The 8878-nt window shown below is 36.7% G+C and overlaps 1 pseudogene; it reads left to right on the forward strand.

Annotated features, from left to right (window-relative positions):
• The first annotated feature begins 722 nt into the window (after window positions 1-722).
• Window positions 723-5816, forward strand: LOC127657798 (islet cell autoantigen 1-like; annotated as a pseudogene).
• Window positions 5817-8878: the final 3062 nt, after the last annotated feature.

Below are 8878 nucleotides of genomic sequence, written 5' to 3' on the forward strand. Positions count from 1 at the left end.
TGTCTGCCTGCGTGCTTTCGTGTGTGTGTGTGTGTGTATATGAATATATACTGTATTAATGACCGTTAAGTACGTCACAGTAATAAAAAAATATTAAAATATGAATACGCATACGCATTAAAACATCCTCTACGTCACTAAAATCCAATACGCATGGGATTAGATCCACTACGTCATCAAGCTTCAGTCTGCAGCGAGGAGTAGCCTACTTGAGAGAGACAATAGTACTAGTAGTGTCTTTGTGAATATAGGTAACTTTTTTTTCATACTTCCCTGACACAAAAATGTATGTTGTATTGTTGTTCAAACCATTTAAAATAGTACTTGATCGAGACCAGAGAAACGCAACACAGGCAATTAGAATCATTATGGCGCTACGCAGTGGTTGCTCAGGACAACTGTGGATATTATTTTAAAACCTTTGTAATCGCAAACGACTGTGATTGACCCATTCTCACCAGCGATTAGAAAAGTAACAGGTATCACCTGGTCACACCCTGTTCCTTCAACAGCGGTCTGAAGAATAATTTACACCTGTTTTTTGACACTAAGGAACTTCAATAGCAGTTGCACGCATAGTGAAGGATCGAAATAGCATAATTATTATTAAGATGGATCACACCCCCTATTATTTCCGTTCTACAATCTCATTCTACTTCGACGTTCGCGCTGCGCTCGTACGGTAGCGCGCATGACGTCACCACTCTGCTGAAGTACGCGCACCCAAACACACTCATTGAGACACATAAAGGGTTTTTATTTTCTTTTAACAGCATGTTTTAAATATCTACAGCTGAGATCCAAATCTCTAGGTGAGTCTCGCAATAAGCTAATTGTTTAATTGCAAATAGTTCCTTTCCTTCATTCACTGTTTTGCAAAATGGCATAATATAGTGGATGAGAATAAAATGTGGATGTTAGAAATACATGTAGGATGAATATTGTGAACGATAAAAGGATCTTTAGCTCAGCTATTATATATAATGTGGTAACACTTTACAATAAGGTTCCATTCGTTAACATTGGTTTGTGCATTAGATATCATGAACTATATATTTATTAAATAATTTAGTAATCTTTGTTAATGTTAGTTAATAAAAATAGAATTGTTCATTGTTAGTTCATAGTGCATTAACTAATGTGAACTAATACAACTTTACATTTTAAAACCTTATAAGTATATGTTGCAGTTAACATTAACTAAGTATTGTCATTGTTAGTGCATGTTAACTAATGTAACAAATTGAACCTTATTGTTAAGTGTTAATATTAAATGTAAGTGCAGTGTAGTTCTAGCGGGAAGACTAGCAGCTGTTCATCATCACATCATTAGATGGGTAATTCCTAGCCAATCGCATGTAAGCCATTGCTTTATAAGTCTGCTCACAATCTATCACATTGCTGTTTCAAAGTGTGCTAACACGGCAACCTCCACCACCCCACCACCACCAGTTGAGCCCTGTCCCGCACGGGGGTAGGCTCCTCACCCCTGCCTCCTATCTCCGGGAGTATATGACGGTTCCGAGTACAACTCCCTCGGACCGCCAGATGGGGCCTACGCCAAAGAGAGACATTACTTTTCTGTTTTACATTCATCATATAAATGACATCTTAAACGTCACCTTGCGTGTCTTCCCGATAGAATGTTTATTATTAGAGCGCATCTCTTCCCAACCATATGTCAGCTGTCATCTCTTACAAGATCAGTGTTTGTACAGCTGCTGAATTACATATTGAGAACTGATCATAGTTTAAAAGATCAAGGACAGGCTTGTATGATCAATTAATTATATTTTATTTATACAGAGTATTAATAAATGGATGTATGTTCTACATTATTGTAAGTTGTTTAAAAATGTGGGATTCTTTGTTTCAGATAAACTCATAATCATGGAGAAAGGGAACCAGTGAGTATGCAGACATCCATGTTAATGTGTAATTAAATAAAGAAGATTCTTTTTTTATATATGGTTTGTCTTGTCTGTGCAGTGGTTATTCTCAATTCGATCACTTTCTTCAAAGTCAAGAATCGTCCGTGGTGAACAAGTTCCTGCAGAAATACTGGAAAACCAAGCAAACTTTGACCACAGTCACAGGGAAGGAGGATGAACACGTTGTTGCTTCCGATGCAGACCTGGATGCTAAACTTGAGGTGACAAGCTGATATATTTTATAGATCTTCATCTGTTTATCCAGCTGAAGAAATCAGGACTCCCCAAATGAAAGATAATCACAAATGAGATCTATTTAATATCTCAGTTGCTTTCCTTGAGAGCGCAAGATCAAATTAAGACCTCCTTCTGCTTCTCCGATGTTTCTCCTAATCTCACGTTAGATTTGCCAAAGTCAGAGATTTCGATATACATAAACATGTCTCATCAAATTCTCTCGAGACCAGATTATCTGATCCATGCTATCTACATGCATTTTATAGCTGTAGTACACTCTCACAGTATGTCAATAGTTGTCTCAGTTGTGTCTATTTTTATTTCTTCTAAGGAACTTTTAGGGAAATATCTAAAATTGTCAACATTAGGCCTCCTGAGCTATATGAAAGAGCAACTTCTGAGCAATAAAATTTTCCTATAAATAGGAATGTGGTTCATTTGGGTCCCCCCCAGGTGTTTCATTCTGTACAAAGAACGTGCCTGGAGCTCCTTAAGGTGATTGAACACTATCAAAGAAGGATCAGCCGTAAGTTACCTTCAAATTCCGCCATTTATCTCTAATCACTCAAATTGTCACAACTTGGGAGATTGATTTCACTTTTAATTTTATTATCCAAAGAAAGCATACCTGATGGGAACTTGATGTCCATGGCTAAGTTCTGATGCTCTTTCCAGTTTTGTCCCAGGAGGAGAATTAACTGGGTCGGTTTCTGCGTTCCCAGGGTTCCCAGGACAAAAGTCGAGCTGGAAAGATCATGCAAGCGACTGGGAAAGCTCTCTGCTTCTTCTCTAAACAAAGGTCAGCTCTCTACATTTACCTTGAACTTCATAAACAAGCTTGTTATTATTCAGCTATTTGAGTTACAATGACCAAATTCTACATTACGTCGCAGTTTCCTGGCGAAATGAACACTAGAGTCACTGCTGCAACTGTGTTATTCTTTTATACACAAATCACGACTACAAAAGATGGTTATGACTTTATAAACACGTATCTTTTATTCACACGCTGCTATTTTATGATATCGAAACACTTTTGCTCTAACTCATCATTTGAAAAACTATACATTTTGATGCTTGTATTACATACCCACCTATATTTACACATTTATTCCAATGTGGCTAGTTTGTGCAGTAGCTCACCTGATATAGTGTTGGACTTTGGACATGAAAGACTGCGGTTTGAGCCCAGCCCAGCACTCAAGCTGACATGTGAGATGAAAGTATCATTAAAAGCACATTTTCTGCTGCAACCACATAATTTCATGATGCTTTTATATCGAATTTGCTTTTTGGACATATCGGTTAGGTTTTGGTGTTGGTTAAGGGTAAGGATGTCTGTTTTGTTTACCTCTCATTTGCTATGAGGATGCTATCGGTTAGGTTTAGGTTAACGTTTTTGGTTAGGTGGGTATGTGTTACTCATTAAAACCTCCATCTACTATTCACCTTAAAAACCTCATCTGATTACGACACCATTTCACTCACTGTTGGCGCCCCCCGCTGGACATTTCACTGGGAAACTGCAGCCAAACATGTAATGAATCACAGAATTTTGTTTTGCAAAAATGTTGCCATGGTAACGTAATTGTCATGAGACCAGGAAGTAAAATTCTGAATTTAAGAACTGGTGTTGGAATTATAAATGAATTCATATGTTTTACATTTACATTTATGCATTTGGCAGACGCTTTTATCCAAAGCGACTTACAGTGCACTTATTACAGGGACAATCCCCCCGGAGCAACCTGGAGTTAAGTGCTTTGCTCAAGGATACAATGGTGGTGGCTGTGGGGATCGAACCAGCGACCTTCTGATTAACAGTTATGTGCATTAGCCCACTACGCCACCATCAATATGTTAAACGCTTCTCTCTGCAGGCTGGCACTGTACATCCCGCTGGGTCGACTGTAGCAGGAGGTGGAGATGTTCCGTTACCGAGCGATCTCAGACACGTGGCTGACGGTGAACCGGATGGAACAGAGTACAGAGTCTCTGGATGAAAGATGTTTCTCAGGAGCTTGACCCAGATACACACAAACAGATGGAGAAATACCGCAAGGTCTGTTTCACCATGACAGGTCACACCGAGAACTCTGATGCAAAAATATAATCGATAAAAGCTTATTGCAAAAGTGTATCAAAAAGAAAGTATCTCAGAAACAGGGGCGAAAATTTCATCAAAATGTTGGGGGGGACAGTAAACATAACAATTCTCAAGAGCAATTTTTGAAGGGGACACCAAGGGGTTTTTTGTTGTTGCCCCGTTTGCATTTGTATTATTTTATTTGTTAAACAATTATTTTAAGAATATATCATTATATTATTTACAATACACATATTTTAATGATATTTTAGGGGGGGGAACCCTCAGATGGGGGGGTCCTGACCCCCCCGCGATTTCCGCCTATGATCAGAAAGAAAATCAGTATTGCAGCACATCTCATGTTATTGATTTTATTAGGATGAATCGCTGTTTTTTTAATTGCTCATCTGTAAGGCTCTTTGGATAAAAGCTTCCACTAATGAATAAATGTACATGTAAATTTAAATATGGAATATAATTTGTCTTTAATTTCCTTCCTTGGTACAAAAAACACACAATACAACCCATATAATTACAAATAGGTAACGTATATCCTCACATCCCTATATACTGGCCATGAATTTAAAAATGAAAATAATTAATCAAATACAGGTATACTGTAAATGAAGGACATTTAAGTCATTGTTGCTTGGAAACTTTTTTGCCATATAAAAAAATTTAAATAACGTAATTTACATTAGCAGGTCAAAAGTCCCAGGAAATGACTGTACTGCAGTTAAACAGTCTCACCGGTAGAGGGAGTACCAGCCTGTAACCGTTATACAGTGGGATGAGTAGAAAGTCGATTAGTTATAAGTTATCCTACATTAGTTTAGATGAACTAACTATGAAAAATACTTTTATGGCATTTATTAATCTTGGTTAATGTTAATGTCAACACATACTAATATATTTGTTAAATAAAAAAAATTAGTGAAATCAGTATTTGTCAACATTAGTTAATGCACTATGAACTAACAGTGAACAATTGTACTTTTGTAAAGTAACATTAACAGATATTAATAATTGCTGTAAAAATGTATCATTCATTGTTAATTCATGATATCTCATGCATTAACTAATGTTTACAAATGGAACCTTATTGTAAAGTGTTACCAGAATGTCTTGCTGCAAAAACTACATTTATTTTAATCAGGAAAATTCACAGATTATTTGCCTCTTGTTCATTTTTCCAGCAGTTTCAGATCATTTTACACTTCTCAGGTTCAAACTCAGGTGCGTCAAACCAAGACGAGTTTTGACAAACTGAAGAATGATGTGTGTCAGAGGGTTGATCTGCTTGGATCTGCTCGCACGTCCTGACAAACTATCAGGTATCCAGTAGTTTTATGTTTCCATGTACAAGTGTAGATGGTGCTGTATTTGAATTGGTTCATCGCCCAACCCTAACCTTACCCTATTTGTAGTTTATTTCTCTTAACCTGAGTATTGTAACTGTATGCTAATATACAGTATGTAACTAAGAAATAAATGACGACGTATCGTTTCAGTCAGGAGAAGGATGGCTTGAGTCTGTTGAATGAGATTCTAGGCAGCAGTTCTCTGGATGAGAGGGGTTTCTCGCAGGAATGGCGTGATGTGTTTGGTGAAGATGAGCCGACCGGCAGTATCAGAGCAGAGGTTCAGACAGAGGAGGATGAATCTGCTTTCTTTCTGCCATCCAAACTGCTCGATCAAAACATGAACGATCTGCAGTCTTCAGTCTCAGGTTAGAGGAAAGTCAGCCGTGTCCAGTGGACCCCAACACTACATATGTAATATAACTTTAGCATAAATGTGTAGGGGGGTACACAGTGTGCACTCAATGAAAATGTGTTTTTACATGTTCTTCACAAATAATGAGTCAAGGCCAATTAATCACTGGTTAAAAATATTTTTTTATTGTTTAAATTTGTTTCAGTAAATATTGTAAACCAGTCCCACAGACCCAAACACCAAAGGGTTATGCAAAAGGCTTTAGATCCAAAAGTTTTAAAGATCACAAACAAAACTAATATAATATATTTATATATATTGGATGGATATATATATATATATATATATATATATATATATATATATACACATTTAAGCAATATCACACTCGCAATCGTGCTATATGGCCCTACATCAGCACTGCTGTGATTTGGCCACAGGCCGAGTGCCGTAGGTAATTACAGCAGTGCTGATATAGGGCTATATAGCATATAGCATGATTGCGAGTGTGATATTGCTTTTATACAACAGTTCAATGAACAAGTACATTTATAAAAATTTGAAAAAACGAGTATGTTCATAAAAACGCATTTGTGCATGGAACAACCTTCTTACGTGACGGATCAGAATCTGCTGTTGCTGGTTCAAAACAAATGATGCGTCCAAACCTCCATTAGTAATTCAAAATGTTCACTTCAGAAATAGTATCATTGCTTGTGCCGTTTCTAACAAGGATGGAACAAGGATGGTGTGTGTGTGTGTGTGTGAGAGAGAGAGAGAGAGCGGAGTGTGTGCGATCACCTGTTGCCGCTCCCAAGCTTTCTGAAGATCAGCTTTCTCAGTGGAAAATTAGCATCCAAGCGGGGGTATTTTTCTCTATTTTGTGGTAGCCGCGCAAGAGTCATTCACAATAGAAACAGCGATGTCCTCCATCATTTTAAACAGTATTTATCCATGTGTAAACTCGGTAAGCACCTCAAGTTCTGTAATCAAACAGTCTGTTGTGTCTCTCTGCTGTGATGAGCCTTAATCCTGAAATTGTTCTTTTAAAGCCTTTTAAAACAATGTCCTAGCTTAAGTAATGTAGTGGTAATACGAGCGATCACTGAGTGCTGTTCTATGTAAACAATGAGTGCTGATGCTGTCAGACCATCAGTGCTCATGGAACGTCTCGTCCAATCAGATTTGAGGACCGTAAATACTGTTGTGTGTGTATATATATATCCATTCTTGTCAAACTTTGGGGTGTCAAATTAATTTAAACATTACAGTGCATTGATTTGATAAAGAAAAGTTGATGATGAATCAATTACATCATTTAATTATAAGCTATAATAATAGTCAAATTATTTTGCCTTCACTTATTATTAGGGCTGTCAATTTAATGTGTTAATTCAGTGCGATTAATTTGATAAAATGAATGCAATATATCCTGCCCTGGATCTTGTTAAGGAATATTTATACCATCAGAGCAATTTAAGCTTAAACTACCACCTGTTTTCAGCAGGGGTCAGTAAGTGAAACTCCCTAGTTAAAACATGCAGCTGTACAGAAAACAAACCGCATTCAGACTTGCTTGAGACCGCACAAAATGAGGATGCCTTCTTGTGTTCGAACACAGCTGGATGTAGCACAACTCCAAATGCAGGGGTTTTGAGATGTGTTTTTAAAGTTTCAAACTACATTTAACGACACAGCAAGCTAAAAATGCTGTGTTTATGACAAAATGTCACCAAAGTGCGACGCACCTTAATCATCCGCCTGATGCATGTGTACATTGACACATCCTTATAATATGCCCTTATAATAAATCTATCTCTGACAGATTGATGAATACAGTTGCCAAATAGATTGCTGTGAACTATAGGCCAATGATAAGCTAATTTGTGAGTAATTGTGATTAATCCGATTAGTTCATTGGTATTTCATGCAATTCAATTAAAACGTTTAATCGATTAACAGCCCTACTTAATATACATATTCTTTAAAATAAAAATAAGAAATACTTTAAAAACAATTATTGAGTGATAAAATATGATTATATAACTGTATGCTTTTTCAATCACAGATAACACCTAGCATTCCATTAGAGTATGTTAATATATTTATTTTGTATATTGAAATATTGCATGTATGCTGTAAATGTATTAATGGAAAGGACAAGGAGGAGGCGAGAACAGGCTTGATAAATAATATTTTAATATGAAACTCAGACAAATACACAAATGTGTCAGACAGCTGCCCGTAAATCTCTCTCCCTGTCCCACTGCAGTCTCCAGTCGGCCTTTATCCCTCTCTGAGGCTTGATTAGTATCACGACATGGCCCCGCCCTCCTCCCTGTCACATATGCATATCTTTTTGTTTTATCATTATTTGATTTAGATGTTCAGCCTTGATTAATCTAGATAGAGTGGAAAATATTTGTAAAGACTACAATTTATCTTAGTTTAAAACTAATGCTGCATTTCAATAGCCTTAAAGAAGAGAGTTGTTTAGGCAATGCCAAGAATTTATTTATTTGAATGAAGGTCAGATCTTTAGCACATAGAAACTCTAGCTAATGTGAAAGCAGCCATTGATTAGTAAGGCAGTTTATATTTCTTGCTATTGTTCTAGTCAGAGATTACCAATTAAAATGCTGGGAAACAGCTTGGTCAGACCAGGCCTGTGTTACATAAAAATGTATAATTTAGTATTTGTTGGTTAACTGTATTTATTATAACCTAGTGATTAATATACGTGTATAGATGTGCCTGAAAATACAGTCTTATTACCTAGATCTTGACATTCACTATGACCCTACAAAACTGACTCAATCTGCATACATAAAAGTGCAATAGGGATGCAATTTACATTTATTTTCTTACATATATAAACTGTATATGTACACTACCGGTCAAAAGTTTA

This window comes from Xyrauchen texanus, chromosome 17, assembly GCF_025860055.1.
Source record: "Xyrauchen texanus isolate HMW12.3.18 chromosome 17, RBS_HiC_50CHRs, whole genome shotgun sequence".
NCBI lineage: Eukaryota > Metazoa > Chordata > Actinopteri > Cypriniformes > Catostomidae > Xyrauchen > Xyrauchen texanus.